This window comes from Ruditapes philippinarum, unplaced genomic scaffold, assembly GCF_026571515.1.
Source record: "Ruditapes philippinarum isolate M1 unplaced genomic scaffold, ASM2657151v2 ctg5807_1_1_1_1, whole genome shotgun sequence".
Classification (NCBI taxonomy): domain Eukaryota; kingdom Metazoa; phylum Mollusca; class Bivalvia; order Venerida; family Veneridae; genus Ruditapes; species Ruditapes philippinarum.
Genome location: NW_026863311.1, coordinates 43,947 through 63,074, shown reverse-complemented (window position 1 = coordinate 63,074; position 19,128 = coordinate 43,947).

Below are 19,128 nucleotides of genomic sequence, written 5' to 3'. Positions count from 1 at the left end.
ACACAAAAGTGTTCCATGGCCTAAGTTCGTGTAGTAGATGTTCAAGTTGGGAGGAGTGTTTTCGATGACCAATTTTGCTCGTAAATCTTGTTGAAGAATCAAGCAATAGTTGCTAGTAACTCATTTATGCAAAAAGAATTTCTGTGGTGCATTTGATAATCATACCACTCAATTAAAGAAATGTTTGGTTCCGTTTTACTTTGGCCACTACAACGGCTGAGATTTCTTCAGAAAATTTTAGCAGCATAAACTGAGTGATCAAGTTGTTTTGAACATTTTGTATTATACATCAAGCATTTTGATAAACACATATTTTTATAAATTGATTTTAAGTATAAGTAGTTATGTTAATTACCATTTGTACGATTTCTGGAAACTTCTTAGGGCTTTACGTGAACTTAATTTCGCCTGAAACAGTCTATATCGAACCATATTTTATTAGAAATATTTTTACGAAATTTCACAAGTTTCAAGCATAACGTTTATATCCTGTGTGTAATCAACAATACTGTTCTCAATTTGTTTTAAGTACCGTGAATAATATCATTAGATGACATATCAAGAAATTGGGTATGATTAGTTGAATATATATACTGTATGTGTATTTAAATTCGCGGAAGCAAATTTTCGCAGAAAGGTCCACTTTTCGGGTCTATACAAATATTCGCGCTATTTTGAATGCTCAACTGCTAGAATACACTTGTTAATCTAATTTCTAAATATGTTTCATTAAATCAAACATATTATCATTATTTTACAACCATTTTGTAGTGTGAAGTATATTGTCAAATTATTTCTCCTCTTTTTTCTTTTACCTGTTTCAAATGATTTTAAAAATATATAAGATTAACAAGAGTATACTAGTTCTTCTTTGTTTTATATGAAAACAAAAACAAAAAAAACAACACATCATATGTAATAATAGTTACAAATTCTCTTATAAATTTCAGTTAATGTAAATGAATTTTATGTACTGTATTTGTAAATGTGAGAAAGAGACTAAAATAAACGGATACATACTAATAAATTTTAACCGACTTAGTGTTTAAAATCAGTTTTATAAACAGTCGATTTACTAGACTGATTAACAGTTTGCTGATTTACCAATGAAAGTAAATGTTTTACGATTCAATTGAAATACTGCCATCCTATTGGACACTGTCCCAAGTAAATCATTTCGTAAATGCTCAAAAGTGCTTTCAGTACTTTGATTTTTACATAATTCGTAAATGCTCAAAATGCATTTCAGTTCTTTGATTTTTGTAGTATTCTATTTTCATGTCGAACCGCAGTTTTATATTAAATCCAATGTAAATTATTGTATAATCTTTTTTTATAAAATTTAGAGTTATCGAGTGAAATTACTTATTTCAGTATTTTTATTTATTGCTTAACTTTCTTGGTATCATTCCAAACATTTTGATTTATTTTTCATAAAATTCGGTCCAGTATATATTGAACGAATTTAAATCTTCTTTGGGACTCGCATAAAGATGTGTAAAGACGCACAAGGTCATTATGACATACATATTTATTCTTGTGGTATAAATTTTTAAGCTTGCACAAGGTATTTTTTCTTTTCTTTTCTTCTTGTTTTATAAAGTAAATTTTAGATTTCTTTCAGGAGATCGTAATGCAGTTAAATTTTTATTACATTTTCGTTTAATATATTTTTTTTTTCATTTTGACAGTAATTTTTCGTCTTCTGTAGATTTATGACTCTAGTGCTTCATTCATTACTTGAATATTGGTAATCTGTTTATTATCATTGATAGTTGTTGTATGTATGGAAGGCCGTTTACGCCTTGAGTGCACAATATTTCACCATGCATATGTTTCATGTATATTTACTAAACTAAGTTTTCATGTTCCTGTTTAATACAGTAAAAGTCATTCATAAATAAATCTGTTGCGGATGTTCTTTTTTATAATTCTTATTTTTTAAGTAATTTTCATATCACTTCATCATCATCATTTATTTGTACGAATTAATATGGATTCGATGCAAGGGAGGATCTCGTCGATATTTAGGTAGCACCAGGTCTGGCTCCATGTTTTATATCTTTTAACGTGCTACGATATATAATCAACGTTGAATTTATTATACCAGTGTGTATGGTGTTCCATAAGGGTCATACTATTTCTAGAAGCTATGTTTATAGGAATCCGACAAAGGTCCGGCTATTCCAAAGGAACATACTTATACCCTTCTATTTGTGTACCATTGATATTTACTGTGTTTTATATTTCATAACTTCTACTCTGAGGATTCACCCTCAATTTTGAATCACGCATGTGTTCAACATAGCGACGATAGTGGAGATTGTGACATAGTGACGCAGTCTTGGATCTACAATCTGTAGACAGTACATAATCGACCTTTCTGCTTTGAATGGGTCACATCTGTAGATTGTGACGTAAAGACCTCATGTCCACAGTCTTGGATCTACACTCTGTAGACAGTACAGAATCGATCTTTCAGCTTTGGATTGGTCACAACTCGAGCATCAGTGAATATTTTTTTTGAGTTACGCCAACGGGAAAAAGTGCTTTTGGACAGGACATAAGAAACGTGGCACGGGACTTTCATTTATTTTTTTTTTTATATATTTATTCATATCATTTACTTTCATTATAAATAATCATTTATTTTTGTAAATAAAATGTTAAATAGTTTGTACTGAGTTGTGCTTTTGTTTATGGTAGATGTGATCAGCCTGTGTTCCATCGTAGTCCATATTGTGACAGACACAAAGTAATCTAAAACACTAACAAGGATTTATAACGGAGCAATACATTCATTGGTATGTTTAATGTTAGGTATGCAATCATTTATGAAATAAATTACAGCCTATTTTGTAATTGAACACGTAGACTCTAAGATCGGTAAGTTAATTCAAAGCTAATTTTATTACTTTGTCAGTACATACATAACTAATTGAATAAACCACGCCCGGCGAATAAAAACAGAGGAACTCTTGAGTTTTTTTATTATGCAGGACATTGTTAATGAAGGGATTTCTGCGGAATATTCATTTTATTGTAGTGACGAATTATTCTTCTAAAAAGAAAAGTTAAGGAATTTTACTTTAGATCTGTCAGTAGGTCTTATATAATAGTTACAAGTGCATATATCTCAGCAAAGTCAGATAAGAAGGAGAAAATCCAATAAAGATCATAAAGATTAGTTCATAAACATACCATATTGTAGTGAAACAAGTATATTTTAAATATATTTAAATGCGTTTGTCCGTATATCCCCCCCCCAGTGTCCAGAAATACAGGATTATTTGGGATACAAATTACACGCGTGGCAAGTAACAACAGTGTTGTTCATGATAATCAGTTTTTACGTTGGCAGCTGGTTATTTCGGTATCTCCATAAGAAAGTCACTTAATTGTGAGAACGAATGTATATTTGAAGACAAACAATTTCATGTTAAGTTAGCTCTGTTCCTTTATCAAGTAAAATAGATACAAGTACATGCGAGTAGTAGGAGCGTCTTGATCGCATTTATTAAAATTTTAATTTCATTAGCGCTAACAGTAAACAAAATACATACTCAACTCGATTACCTGATTTTTTAATCATTTTACTTTACTACAACTATTCATTACAATTTAACTATTAATGTATCAAACCGTCATAATCTTTTCTTAAAAATAGCCGTATATACTAAAATTACTTTATTTCATTACTTATTATACCTTCGTTATTAAAAAAATATAATAGCTATAGCGCGACCTTAAATTTAGAGTCATATTACCGTTTAACGCTAAAATCGATATCTGTGCAGCGAATGTTTCCTGGAGGTAGTTATTGGTAAAATCGATATATGTGCAGCGAATGTTTCCTGGAGGTAGTTATTGGATTATTATAGGAACGTTACTGCGTTTCGGAACTAATCGATAAATAGTCTTATAATTTAAATACTAATATAGACTCACGCGATGACGCATTCTTTTAATGATCCCTCATTAGTGAGTAACAGTTGACTCACGCGATGACGTCGTTGTAACAGGGCCGGGGGCAGATCCTGTGGATCCAGACATTCGCATTCTGTTAATGATCCTTCATTAGTAACTCACGCGATGACGCATTCTTTTTATGACCCCTCATTAGTGAGTAACAGTTGACTCACGCGATGACGTCGTTGTATCAGGGCCTGGGGGTAGGACCAGGCATTCTTCTGTTAATGATCCTTCATTAGTAAGTAACCGTTGACTCACGCGTAATACGTCATATACTAATATAGACTCACGCGATGACGCATTCTTTTAATGACCCCTCATTAGTGAGTAACAGTTGACTCACGCGATGACGTCGTTGCAACAGGGCCGGGGGTAGGGCCAGGCATTCTGTTAATGACCCCTCATTAGTGATTATTTACAACCAATTAATTACAAAGGTATTTATCTTATCTATAAAATTCTAGCTTAGTATAAAATTGTGCACCACATAAAAATTGGTACCATTTTATGTTCTATCATGGCACAAGAACCAATATCTGATAATAAACACGGGCATTGCAGTTATTGCAATACTTGTTGTTTTATTGAGTGTAACAAATGCTACACTATATTAAATTATCAGAGAGAACTGCATAACTGTCCCGATGGGGAGAATAATAATGACAATGACAATGATATTGAAGTGTGTAATGAAGGTGATAACAGTGATAATGTGGAAATGTAATTTAGATAAAAATAGGGAAAAAAAACATAAAAAATAAAAAAAAACATTAAAAAAAATTAACAAAAAAAAATGGAAATCTCAATACAACATTTACCTAAATAAAATGTAACATTAAATTGAATATTTTCTTTTTAGAAAAATAATGGAGCAAATAGATTGTGCAACAATGGTTCCACAAAATATGATGTTTTACGAAGACAGACTTGAAACTTTTAAAACCTGTTCTAATCAAATAATACCTAACAAATATACTTTGGCGAGATTCGCTTACAACTGATATTGCCTTAGATGAACACTTAAAATTTTCACCTCAGTGTGTTTTTCTTAAAATGCTTGGATACGGATGTAATGACCAGCCTGATAACAAAAATCAAGTGAACAATCTCTTTTCTTCAGAACCGCAAAAACCATTATTACCAACGACACAGACATCAAATATATTTGGACATCCAGCACCTGCCAATTGCTTTGTTGGACGTCCTGAAAAACCTGCTACAAACTTTGGTACATTATCTGGTGGATTCAAGTGGCCTTCTAAATAAAAGCTTTAAATCTTTTTTTTTTTTGAAAAAGAGATATTATTCTTAAATTTATGCACATAAACTTTTTAAGCATATAAGATTGTGAAATATCATCCGCTAATACTATTAATGAAGACATATTGACTACCGAGCACGTTGATTACGTAACTCCTACTTCAGGGAGTAAAAAAACAGAATGGTGTTATTTATGCAAGTTAGTGCTGAAAGCTCATTTTAAAAAAAAACTTTATGTGGACATCTATGTTGTGGAAACTGTTATTCCAACATTATCAAAGGATGGTCCTGTAAATGTTCCATTACAAAATTACAAAATTATGAAGATGTTCCATGGATTGAATGTAAAGTTGACTTGGCAAATGTATCTTAAAATTGGATAAATACAAATACAAAACAATGTATGTTATGTGTAATAATAACAATTCATGCTAACTAAGATCTATACCAAAGTGTGCACATATAGGATGTTACTACAAAATCAAAAGAGGATGGTGTTGTTTTTGTTGGAAGGAACATCCATATAACCTATACTTTGATATGGCATCAATTGTTGGTAATGTTGAAGAATAACTACATGAACAGTGTCTATATATTACAGGTTTTAACAGAATTTAGTCATGGCAACTCAGAAAAACTCCAAGAAACTGAAACTTAATATAAAAAAGCCGTACAATATAACTTATCGGAAATATAACTTATGGAAACCCTAACCAAGTTTTGAATTCAATACTGATAAAGGAATTTTTTTATCAGTGTCTACATTTAATGATCAACACTAAATTCATATTCGTACCTGGACGGACGGGAAACCAACAAGAAATGGAATATATCCTTAACTGAACAGATGTGGTGGGAAATTCAGAGATATATCTCAGAATTAGACAGTAATATCTTACAATTACAGCAGGGAAATCAAAATGTAGACTATAAATGCCATCTTGGGAAAAACTGGTACATCAGTATACAAAGTAATTACCCTTTTGTGAACATAAGAAGGTATTGGACATCACCTGGAACAATAAATATTCATCTAATACTCACAAACCGTATATGTTTTATTTATGATTTTGTACATTGGAAGAGTAACAGCAAGGACGACTTTGAGTTAAAATGAAAGAGGGGTACTTTTTATGAAAATTATTAGCTGCCATAAAGCAAAAGTATAAAGTGGTTAAACCTATTTATATAATGTCGTGTCTTAAAGAACCGACATCAGACAATCGGCATCTATTTATTAAAATACCATAGACATAATTTGTTATGAAACACCCTATACCGTTCATATGGTCGATTTTTATGAACATAATAATCAGCAAATAAATAATCTACATGTTACTTTTGTTTCTGACATGAAATTTGATGTGTATACATGAACTAGTACATTTGTAATACAATAGAATTATTTATCATTACATGCACTTCTTACAAAATTCATGTTAGGTAGGCGAAAACGAAATAAAATGTCCCGTACCGAAGTATGTCAGAAAAGATCATGCGTAGCTATTATTTACGATGTTTGTGAATTATCTATTGTTGCTTTCTTACAAAATCGTTAACGAATTTGTTCCATGAAAATGGACCCTAAAAAAGATTCCAAAATAATATCCATTCCGTCTTACATCTTGCAATTGTCTTGTAATTTTGTTGTGATTAACTCTTCCGAGGGATCACCCTTTCTAAATACAATGTAAGTATTCAGTTCGTTATTTATAGCATACAATTCAATGCATTTATTATCAGGAAAAGTTTCTAATAGAGAAAGGATCCAAACATTATGCAACATACAAAATAATTCGCGAACAATTTTGTGAGTATTTCTTTTTAGTGGATTACAGAAAATATCGTAAAAATAGAATACAGCAGTGTTCAGTGCGGAATTGTTATTAGTTCCTAATCATCTGAGCTGGTAGCACAGAAATGAATCTTGAAATAAACGAAAATGGTGACATTAGATATCGACCAGGTCGAATCCAGATTGTTTATTTATTATACACGCATGTGAGTGGTTCAGTTTAAAATTATGTTTAAGTGTTATTTATTAGATTATAAAATGTGTTTAATATAGACTATGGTATTCGAACCTATGCGAACTGTATTATAATATTCTGTCAATGTTAAGCGGCTATTTGGCTATTTTTAAAAAACTGTTATATACAATGATACAAAAATATGCTGTTCATACATCAGAAACATGACCAGCTACTTTGCATAATGGAGCAGTGTTATATAGTCATACTGTAATTGTTGATGTACAACTTTCAAGCCTGTCAAAACAATAAATGGTATAAAACGACTATACTTAGCCTGATTAAAATACATTAGTGTTCCTCTATTTGAGTTCTTTATCAGTTCTCTACATTAATTTGCTCACCGTTAACAGATCGAATTTTAGTATGTTCTCATATTTACGTCTGTCGATTATTGCAAAATTTTAAGCTTTGCAATAAATGCAACTGTTACAGTAATAATGTTTTCTTTGTGTCTTTTTCTACAAAGTTCTTTGTTGTATGACGCAAATGTTCAACAACATCTCGTTCAATGATTCAGTGCGAAGTTCTCTGTTAAATCAGAAGTGTGTTTCGTGTTCTTGCATTCTTTTTGTGTGAAAAGGAACTTTGAATGAAATCAATGCAGCACCTACTATACATAACTTAATAAAGGCCTAACAATGTCTCTCATCTATATCTCATTATGTCAGTTTGCCCCTGTAAACGCGTCCCAATCTTCAACGATAGGGCAGTTAGCAAAAAAAAAAAAAAAAAAAAAGATAAACTCTGTATTAGACTGTTTTGAACTACAGACAATATGTGGTTGTCGCTTTTTATTGTAAATGTACTGTCTTAGTGACCCTCTGTATATAGCGACGTTCTGTCTTTAGTGACCATAGTTAGGTGCGCCAAACAGTATTTACTATATAAATGGTCTGTATGTAGCGACGCCCTGTCTAGTCCGTACAACGACCATGATTTAGTCACCTGTTACGGTATTTGAGCCTTGAAAAACGACTTTTGCAAGAAGAGCAGGGCTTGAACTAGGTGGCAACTTGGGCGAAGAAGTCGCTTTCGGATCAGCGACTTTGCCTAAAACAAACTTCAAAGAGATTTTGAAGTCGCCCGATTTTTATAATTTGCTGTCATACTTATTTACGCCGCTAGGTTGGTTAACAATTTGTTTACCTCTCAATTACAACCAATTGCCGTTAATCCGCTAGTTAAGAACGCGTGTCAACATCAACAAAGTCTTATACACGCCGCAAGGCAAGAGTTTACTATGTATATCTTTCTCATTATGTATAATTCATGCGATTGACGAATCAGAACGCGAGTTGTATCTACGGCAGTTTGTATTGACCAATCGGCGACACACTAATACACTTTGGCTGTTTGTTGACAATTACACAAAATGGTGACAGATTCAAGCAATTTTCGCCGATAGAATGATTAAAGACACCTGCATATACATAATTGCTGCGGTGTTTTGGCGAGTAAAGAAAAGCAATGCCCAACGTCTTAAAGGGGTGGTTATGTTCGAAACCTCGATTGTTAAAATTTTGTTCGGAGCACTTATCTGTAGAAATTATGTGAAGATTTGTATATAATGTTTTATTAAAACATTGAACTCAGTTAAGTAAACAGGCTGATTATACGAAATTAAATGTCTCTACAGTAACATCTCATTAGTAAAATTGAAATTAAATATTTTTTTTACAAACAGATTTATCAATATAAATTACATTGCAAACAATATTTAACTTTTAAATACTAATGTAATGGTGTAGTTTATAATCGTAACCAATTATACATGCAATTTTAATACTGTCTTGTTTTTATAAATGATATTTGGTATGTTTAATATAAAAAAAAAATAATTAAACCCTAAGTATGGTACTATCCAGCTTTTCAACAAAATATTGGTATGATATGTTTATATATCCGAATTATGTAGAGACTGTCCACAGTGACTCCCTGTCTATAATGACCTTTTTTCTTTTCTCCCATCGAAGGTCACTGTAAACAGTTTTTACTGTATTGTATTTAATGTGTTATCATCTACTGTCAGTGTCTATCTAACAATGTACATTCACTCTCTTTTACCTGTACTTTTGTGTCAGTAAGCCACTTTAAACGCGTGCATGGTTGTTTAAACTACAATTCATTAAAATTATCAACGATAGCGCAGTGATCTTAATATGTTCATTATACTTATTTAACTGCAAACGGTAGGTGAATGTCGTATTGTATTAAAATTGTTCTGTTTTGTGTTATCGTCAACTGTCATTGTCTATTATACAATGTACCTCTCTCTTTTATTTGTCAGTATGCCACTGTAATGATAGCGCAGTAAGCTTAAAACAACTTTAAGCTGCAATGTTTATTTAATGATTTAACTACAAACAGTATGTTAAGTTGAATTGTTTTGTAATGTATTTATTGCATTGCATTATATTGTTATGTGAAATCGTTTACTGTCATTGTCTAACTAACAATGCACCTCCTCTCTCATCTGAACGGATGTGTCTGATTGTTTAAACAATATTTCATCACCAACGATAGCGCACTTAGCAGAAATTTTTAAGCTCCTCTTTATATCTGAATGATTAAACTACAATAAGTATGCCAATGTCGTTTTGTTTTGTAATAGTGTTGTATTGTATTGTGTTAACTGACGTTTACTGCCATTATCTGTCTAACAATGTACCTCCGCTTTCTGTTATCTGTATCTCTTGCTGTCAGTACGCCACTGTAAACTGGTGTGTTTGATTGTTTAAGCGCAGTAATCTTAAGATATTAGCCTACACTGTGTATTTAGATTGATTTCTCATTACAATCAGTATGTAAATGTCGCATTGTTTTGTAATTGTGAAAGTCGTATCGTTTTGTAATTGTATTTTATTGTATTGTGTTATCGTTAACTGTCATTGTCTATTTATCAATGTACCTCATTTCTCTCATTGATCTGTATCTCTTGATGTAAGTATGCCAATGTAACGATAGCGCAGTACGCTTTGAATTGTAATTGTGTTGTATTGCATTGCATTGTGTTAACTAACGTTTACTGCCATTATCTGTCTAACAATGTACCTCTGCTTTATTTTATCTGTATCTCTTGCTGTCAGTTAACAACTGTAAACTGGTGTGTTTGATTGTTTAAGCTACAATTCAACACACTCATTAATTATAGCGAATTAGGCTCCTCTGTGTATTTAGATTGATTTCTCGTTACAATCGGTATGTAAATGCCGCATTGTTTTGTAATTTCGAATGTCGTATCGTTTTGTAATTGTATTTTATTGTATTGTGTTATCGTTAACTGTCATTGTCTAATTAACAATGTACCTCATTTCTCTCATTGATCTGTATCTCTTGATGTAAGTATGCCACTGTAACGATAGCGCAGTTCGCTTAAGAACAAATTAAGCTACAATGTCTGTTAACGCAGCCTGTTAACGTCGTATTGTATTGTAATTGTTTTGTATTTGTATTGTACTGTATTGTATTGTGTTATCGTTATCGTTATACGAAATGATGTAAACTGGGCAAACGGAAATGCGGATACTAAACTAGTTTATTATCGCCACGGAACACTTTCATGGTTTTAAACCGTATGTAAATTATACTGTCATTGGCACACAAGCGGCAAGACATGCGATTGAAGCGCATAATAAATAATTGATGTATTATTTTACCGATAACAAATCGAATATAATATTAAAATTGTTTGTTCGTTATAATGATGAACTACAACTGTTATATCTAAACTCTGCTGAACTACAACTATTGTGCATGTGTAACGCTATTGTTTACACTTGAACAAAAGTATGCTTTTTAGCCTTATAATAAACATTTCCTTTAACTGCAACGGTTTGATATCTCTTTTTAACTGCCGCCGCGTACGTAATACTATTGTTAAAAACTGTTATAGTTCTTTCTCAAAAATGTTGCTCTTTACATTTTGTCACATTTTATCACATGTAACGGTTTAACTGCTGAATTATGTTTGGTCATTTAATCGTAACTTTATTCTTCCATGCGCATTTGTATCCCGATCGGTGTTTAACCACTGATGTCACTTTAACAACTGTCTTCTTCCCAGTTTAAGAAAGGACATTTAGTCCCGTAGTAGTGTTGATAGTTTTTACTCCGGATCACGGCAGTAAGCCACATTGAAATTAGCAGAGCAAAGTTCAGCCAGGCAGGCTGTCAAGCAGTTTATGTTGCCTTCACTTTTGCAAGGAACTGATTACGTCCGTACAAACAAGAGAAGAGTAACAGTTTGAATTACTGCAGAAAGGATTAGATGATTAATCACAACGAAAGCGAACTCCGCCGTCCGGGAGTCGAACTCAGGTCACTCGATTCACAGGTCAACGCTCTACCTATAGAGCTAACCGGACGGCATACATTATCTCCTCGGTCCGTTAACATATTTATGAATTCGAAAAAATAGTATGTGTCTATAAGACTGATATTAGTAGCTATTATTTAAATATATATTCAACTTTTATAACTGTAGATGCCTTTTCATTATATTATTGTATTGTTTACATAAACACGATAAAGAACGCTATATAAGCAAATCAGAGCACCGAAACACATGCATATCATCGTAATTTATGTTAGCTCTAAAAGCATAAATAATGATGTCTTTTTCAACTTACTTTCACGAAACTCAATTTTATTGTTATATTTAAAAATACGTTAAGCGCAAAAAGCAAATTATTAAAAATCATTATTGATTGATAATGAGTCTAAATGATTCAAAGGTATACTACATATTCATCCACATTTAATTCTCAGAAATTAATTAAATTCTATTAAATTCTTCATGAATATGCCTCATTAAAAAAGAGTATGCTGCGTTCCTATAACATATTAAGTAATGTTTGTTCTTTCTTACAAACACTGCCAGTTTTTTTAATGACATTATATATTTGTATTGTGAGTAGAGTTTTAAACGCATCATAACTCCTTTGTGTGCAATCAAAACATGTTTATTTTTATATTTCCAAAGAGACTGTGTAGAAATTAAAAATATTTTCATATATCAAATTTGAGCATATTATATTTTTAGTCTTACTGGGTAACGTGTATATTACATAACAAGGGAATCGTCAGCATGCATTTCTGTTTCATTCATAGTTATTTGTAGTTGATATAATATTGCCATGTACGCCATTTTCTTCTTCATGCATTTTCACAAATTTTATGGCTTTTGTTTATATTATTACACATTACATGTCCCGCTCCTTTTGCCCTTGTGTCCACTCTAGGTATTTGTTTGGTGCCTTCTGGGTGTTCTGCTTGGGTGTGTCCGGGGGCGGCGTCCTGTGAAGGTTGCCTTTGCCTTGTTGATCTTTATTCTTGTTATTGTTTCATACTTACACTCATGAAGCAATAGTCATGCGAATGGCAAGTATATTTCAAGGATTATTCCTAAACAACTTTTTTCAACAGTTTTATTTACAATAAAATCCTTCTTTGAACAATAATTTCCATATTAAGAATCGTCAATTTTTACGGTATGAAATCTGTACCACTCACATAAGCATGGCTAGAATGGATTCGCACTAATTCGTTACATTATTTTTAAAAACTGTATAAATCTAAAAACGTAAATATAAAGTTATAGGTTCTTTTGGTTTAAAGATGTTAAGTCAAATATAGATATTACTTAAACTAATTAATGATAATTAAATCATATTTACTCTTTTTGGCGTTTACTAAATAAAATAATGGATAATAACAATAAAAAACTTCATTTAATAGTGGACACTTCTGATGTTTATGTTCTTTTTTGTGTTATATGATAATTTTGAATCTCTTGTGCAATCGGTTGAATGATGAACAATAGCGCATTTAAATCTTCAGGTTAGCTTTACAGATTAATTCTGACATTCATCCAATCTTTTGTTGTCCGAATAAATTTAAAAGATAATGTCTCTTATGAAGTTGGCAATGCAAAAGTTCTAAGAATCATTTCACAACATCCTTTATGTTAATTAAATAACACATATGTGATACAAACAGTTATGGCAAACATCGCTGGATTGTTTTGTATATATGTAAATATAATCAACTATCAAGCGTCCGCAAAAAATAATCTAACTTTATTGAATTATCATGTCAAAATTATTGACTTGAAATTTAGAAATTATGTTTCGAGCAATTTGGTTGGAAACATCTATCTCTGAATAATGACAATCGCACTAGCGAGTATTATAGGCAGGAAATGAGTGCACGTCGGATTGTTAGTAAGAGTTAAAGAGTGAAAAATGTATGTCCAAATATTGTAAACATGTCAAGAAAGGTGAGGCAGGAATAATATTCCAGTTAAATTGTAACTAGTGGGAGAAAAAAGAAAAAAGAAAAACAACTAAATCTATCTCTGTTACAGGACCTCAAGGTCCAATTCAAACAGACACATAATGATGGCATATCAAAATTCATGACCACTTGATGATTAACAGCAAAACAATCTCTTTCCTGGATAACTAAATCCATTTAAAAAACGTATCTATGAATCACAGTTCTGTAAATGTATTTAAAAACAAAATATTATGAAATAAGAGGGCCAAGATGGCCCTAGATCGCTCATCCGAGCAATTACCTAGACAAGCAACCTGACCAAGTTTAATGACAGTTAAGTCAAAATTGTGACCACTAGTGTGTTAACAAGGTTTTCCATATTTGAACAGTTAGTGGGGCGGGAAATAAGGTCTCTGCTGTCAAAATAGTGCAAATTGTGAAACAAGCATGAAACTTTCAGGAAATTATCTTTAGACCATGTAGATTTCAAAAGTGAAGTGGGCCCAAAAATATCTCTGCTCATTCAAGATGGCCGCCATTTTCATGATGGCCGCCATATAAATTTGATGTACATAATAGCTCATTCATTCCAATTTTTTGTACAGACCTGAAACTTACACCAAAGCATGCATATAGTTTCCCCTTTTCAAAAATTTAAATCTTTAAGCAATTTCTCTTGCATTTTTCTTCAGAATCCAAGATGGCGTCCAATATGGCTGCCAATTTTAATGAAAACTGATATATCTCTTTTGCAGTATAATGTTTTGCACACGGTATGTGTATTTCCATATAAAATTGTGAAATATATTAGAAAAAAATCAAATTTTAGGTTAACCACATTGTTAGTCATGTTTTTAGTTTTTTGTACAAAAAAAAATCTTTAAAAAAAAATCAAAGAAAAAGTGCCATTTTTTCATTTTTCTCTAACATGGTTTTCTAGGTCTATGTACAAAATTCCAAAAGTTACATAGTTTCTTAAAGTGTATTTGATATTCAATCAACACTATGTTTTATTGTATAATTGTAACAAAAACAAACAAAAATGTGAAGGTTTTATACTTATTAAAAGTGGGTGGGGTAAATTTATCAGACAATTGTAGTACAAAATAACGTTTTTTAAGAATTCTTATGCAAATATTCACTGTAAAAGTATGTTATTGTATTAAGGTATTTTTTTTTCCTTCAGGTCTAGAGGGTGTACTAAAATATCAATAAATGCAGATACAATCATATGTATACATTCATTTATTAAATGTGTTTGCATGATATAAGTTGTTTCAATATTCTTAATACAATTTGATAATTGTACAGAAAGAATATTCATCAACGAACCATATGTTAGATAAAATCATGCCTGGACCTTAGTTAAATGTTGTCTATTTATGAATACAATTATTTCCTGCACAATTTAGTCTTGCTAAAAGCTTGTAACAGAATGATTCAAAGTCATATTTACTTGCACATCATTGTAACCAAGTATAATTGAATTAGTACCGTCCATTTCTAATAACTTATGTAGACATGATATTTTCAAAAGAAACAAATACGACTGATACATCATACTATCTAATGACTAGGTGTGCTAAAATAGGTATCAATAAAACCGCTTGACCCACATAACAAACATAGCTTATACTTTGGAATATAAACTAAATGTATTCCTACTTTATTTTTCCCATTAAACAAGAGCATTGTTGACCCTAGATCACGCGCCTAAGACCCATTGCTGGAAAAGGTCTCTAATTCTTTTATACTGAAGAATGCTAAAATCATATAAGGAGTATCTTTTTTTCACCAGTCATGATTTATAAACTATTTGAAAAGAATCATGTCCAATAACTAGGCTCTCAGAACTACAAAAATACTCATATAACTATATTCCAATAAAAGTCCATGTAAACTAAGTGATTTTGACCCTATGCCAATAGTTTATAATCTTTATATAGCATCACAATGTTATGATATATTTTCTCTTCTCTGTGCACATAGTTTCGGAAAAGAATTTTAATATATGAGTCAATGTAAACTAAGTGACAGAGAAAGCCATTTTGGACTACAGGAACATGATTTAAAGGCCCGCACGAGGAACACAGTTTTTAAAGACTTGTGTAGGGAATCGCATTGAAGTTGTTTTGTTGTTGTTGTTAAAAAAAATCAACAAACAAACAAACTGTAATGCCTAGAGCTTAGATAGTCAAAATATTACCTTGCAAAGTAAAGAACACCTCTTTAAAAGTTACATAAAACACTTTTGGATCATAAAGTGTACATGCAATAGAAAAACTCTTCTCAAAAATCAAAGTGCATAGAGCACAGGTACTAAGCTGGCATGTAGCACCACCTTGGGTCTTTGTTAACACATTTAATGAATAATGCTCATAGCGCCACCTGGGTTCACTTGTATAGGAAAAACATTAAAACATCTAGTGTTAAACTACATTGACTTGAAATAAGATATTTGGGATGTAGACTGATATAACATGCATAAATTTGTATGATGCTACTGCAGTCTAAAATGGTTTTGCAATGGTATCACTTAATTTACAATAACTACTGTAATAAATCTGTTTTCTCTTAACCTACAGTATCCGACGCATATTATACATTAATCTGTATCATCATTAAATTATGTTATAATAATGATATATCATGGACAACATGGTCCAAATTTACCAAACACAAAAGGTCACTAAGTTTATATGGACTCGTATATAGATATGGTTATTAAAGTCCTCTCGTGTAAAATAAAAAAATGAAAGCAGATATTGAGCATGTTTCTTTAAAAGCAACCGGATTCAATTATGACACAAATCATGTGTGTTATGACATAATTGACATAATTGACACTCCCAAAATGATCTTGTTACCTTTTTGCAACAATGATCATAGGTGAGTGATTCAGGGTCATCATTACCCTCTTATTGAAAGAAAAAAAAGATATGATTACTTTAGGAAATACTAGTACACTTAGTTTGTATCTTAACTTTTCAAAAAGTTGCATGCAGGCCAGGCCATATCATCGATATATATGTTTCACATCACATACATTTTGTTGGTTTTTAAGCCATCTTTATATTATAAATATAAAATTGTGGTGGAGTCAAAAATATGCGTTTATGGACTACCTTTATACCTTACATTCAAGTACATGTTTGCTATTTTAAGCACGTTTAGTTGATTTATTGTCTTCTTATATGTCTTTACAATTAACAATTAATATATGATATCAAATATATTGAAACAAGAATTATCATGCAACCAAATTTAATAACTGAAGGTATACACATGTTTGAATGTGCATTTCTTGCTCACCCACCAAATGGCCCGATCGAAGGAAGACAAAAATACTTTCATCCAATAAAAAGTACTTTTTAAGTTGGAACATTTGCATAAGAATTTATAGAAAAGTAAAAAGACAAAGAAATAGAATGAACTCAGCTATGTAGATTTTCTGTTGTTTTTTCTTTTACAATTATCATATAAAATTACCCCACCCACTTTCACAAAATATAAAACCTACAGATTTAATGCTTTTCTTACATTCTTTACAATAAACACATAATATTAATAGAATGTCAAATACAGTTTAAGATATAAAGTAACTTTTTTAACTTTGTAAATTACTTTAGAAATTCAAATTTGAAAAATATGAAAAAATTGGAATTTTTTCTTGATCTTTTTTAAAGATATTTTTAGACAAAAACTTTTAAAATGTTTACTTTTATTGAGATTAACATATAATTTGATTATCTCTGATATGTTTAAACACCTTTTTTATCATAATAAACATAATTTGTGCACCAAAATTATACTATAAAAATGGTATAACAGTTTTTCACAAAATCGACGGCCATATTGGACGCCATCTTGGATTTGGAAGAAGTATGAAAGAGAAATTTTGTGAGATTTAAATTTTTGAAAGGAGAAACTATATGCATGATTTTGGTGTTAGTTAAAGGTCTGTACAAAAAATTGGAATGAATGAGCTAGAATGTATGTCAAATTTATATGGTGGCCATTTTGAAAATGGCGGCCATCTTGAATAAGCAGAGATATTTTTGGGCCCACTTCACTTTTGAAATCTACATGGTCTAAAGATGATTTCCTGAAAGTTTCATGCTTGTATCACAATTTGCACTATTTTCTCAATTTCCCGCCCCACTAAGTGTGACCAATTCGAACTTGACCTGGAAAAGTCAAAACAAACTTTCAGACGAATTTTCAGGATATTTGGTTCAAACAAGTAGCCACTAGTCCTGTGACCTAGTTTTTCATCCGAACAATTACCTGTCAAGCATCCTGACAAAGTTTAATAACAATTAAGTAAAACATGTGACCACTAGAGTGTTAACAAGGTTTTTCCATATTTGGGCGGTGTGACCTAGCTTTTAACCCCAGGTAACCCATATTCGAAACTGACCTAGAAGTCATCAAGGCAAACTTTCAGACCAAGCGGGTTAACACAATTTTACTATTTTTAGCTCCTGTGCCCTTTCCCCGATATGACCCATGTTCTAACTCATCAGAACAATTATCTATACAAGCATCCTGACTAAGATTTAAAAACGATATCTCAAAAAAGCAAGAATTAACAATTATATGACTCTTGATTAAAAAGTTAAAAAAAAAAAATGTTGCAGATGATGACAAAAGGACCCACAAAGAAACAAACACACTCTTCACAAAATCACAAAAGGTGCCTCTATCAATATATCAAAGCCTAGCTTTTTTAAATGTACTTAATAGAAATGCAAACAAAAACTGAGGCTCCTGGACCCCGGAAAATATTGTCAATATCCACAAAAGAGTGACATCATCATTAGTAAAGACGGTGTATTAAAGCACCTGGCCAACCTAAATGCCAACAAAGCTGCCGATGCTGAAAACTAAGACCAAATGTCATAGAGGAACTGAGAGAAATTATTGCTGACACTATCTCTGTTCTTTTCTAAATGTCCCCGACAACCGGCCATATTTCCTACAATCCAGTAGTGCAAATATATGCCCTGTTTACAAAAAGGTAACATCAGTGATGCAAAACACTCAAATAAAGATAATAATAATAAGATGTTAGTGATTTTTCTAGTTTGCTATTTATTTCATTTTTTTTTTGTATTCACATTAATGAAGTAATAAGTATGCATTATAAAACGTCGATTTATTTTGCTTTGCTATATTTTAAAAGATTAAGCTTGGTCAAATGTGTTTCGTTAGACCGTATGGCAGTTTAGAAACTATTGTTATAGCAAGAAGTTAATAAAAAGATACTAGGACAAAGTAAAACTGCTTTTTCTTGCAAAAGTTAATCTGCCATATAATTTTATATTTAGATCTAGGAAACACTTCAATTTATGTATCTAAATTTCAGTAAGTGTACCTTACACGTACGAATCTATGTTCAAATTAATATTTGATTAATACAGATGTTGATAAAAAATTATATGCTTATATCTTTATGTTGAATAACCCTTAGGGTATGTTGCCTGCTTTTTAACTTTGTCTTTTGACGTCTTAAAAATGATATGCTGGCTTCATAACATCTGATCCCCTTTCAAAGTTCCATTTTGTTTAAATCGTCCATTGTTTT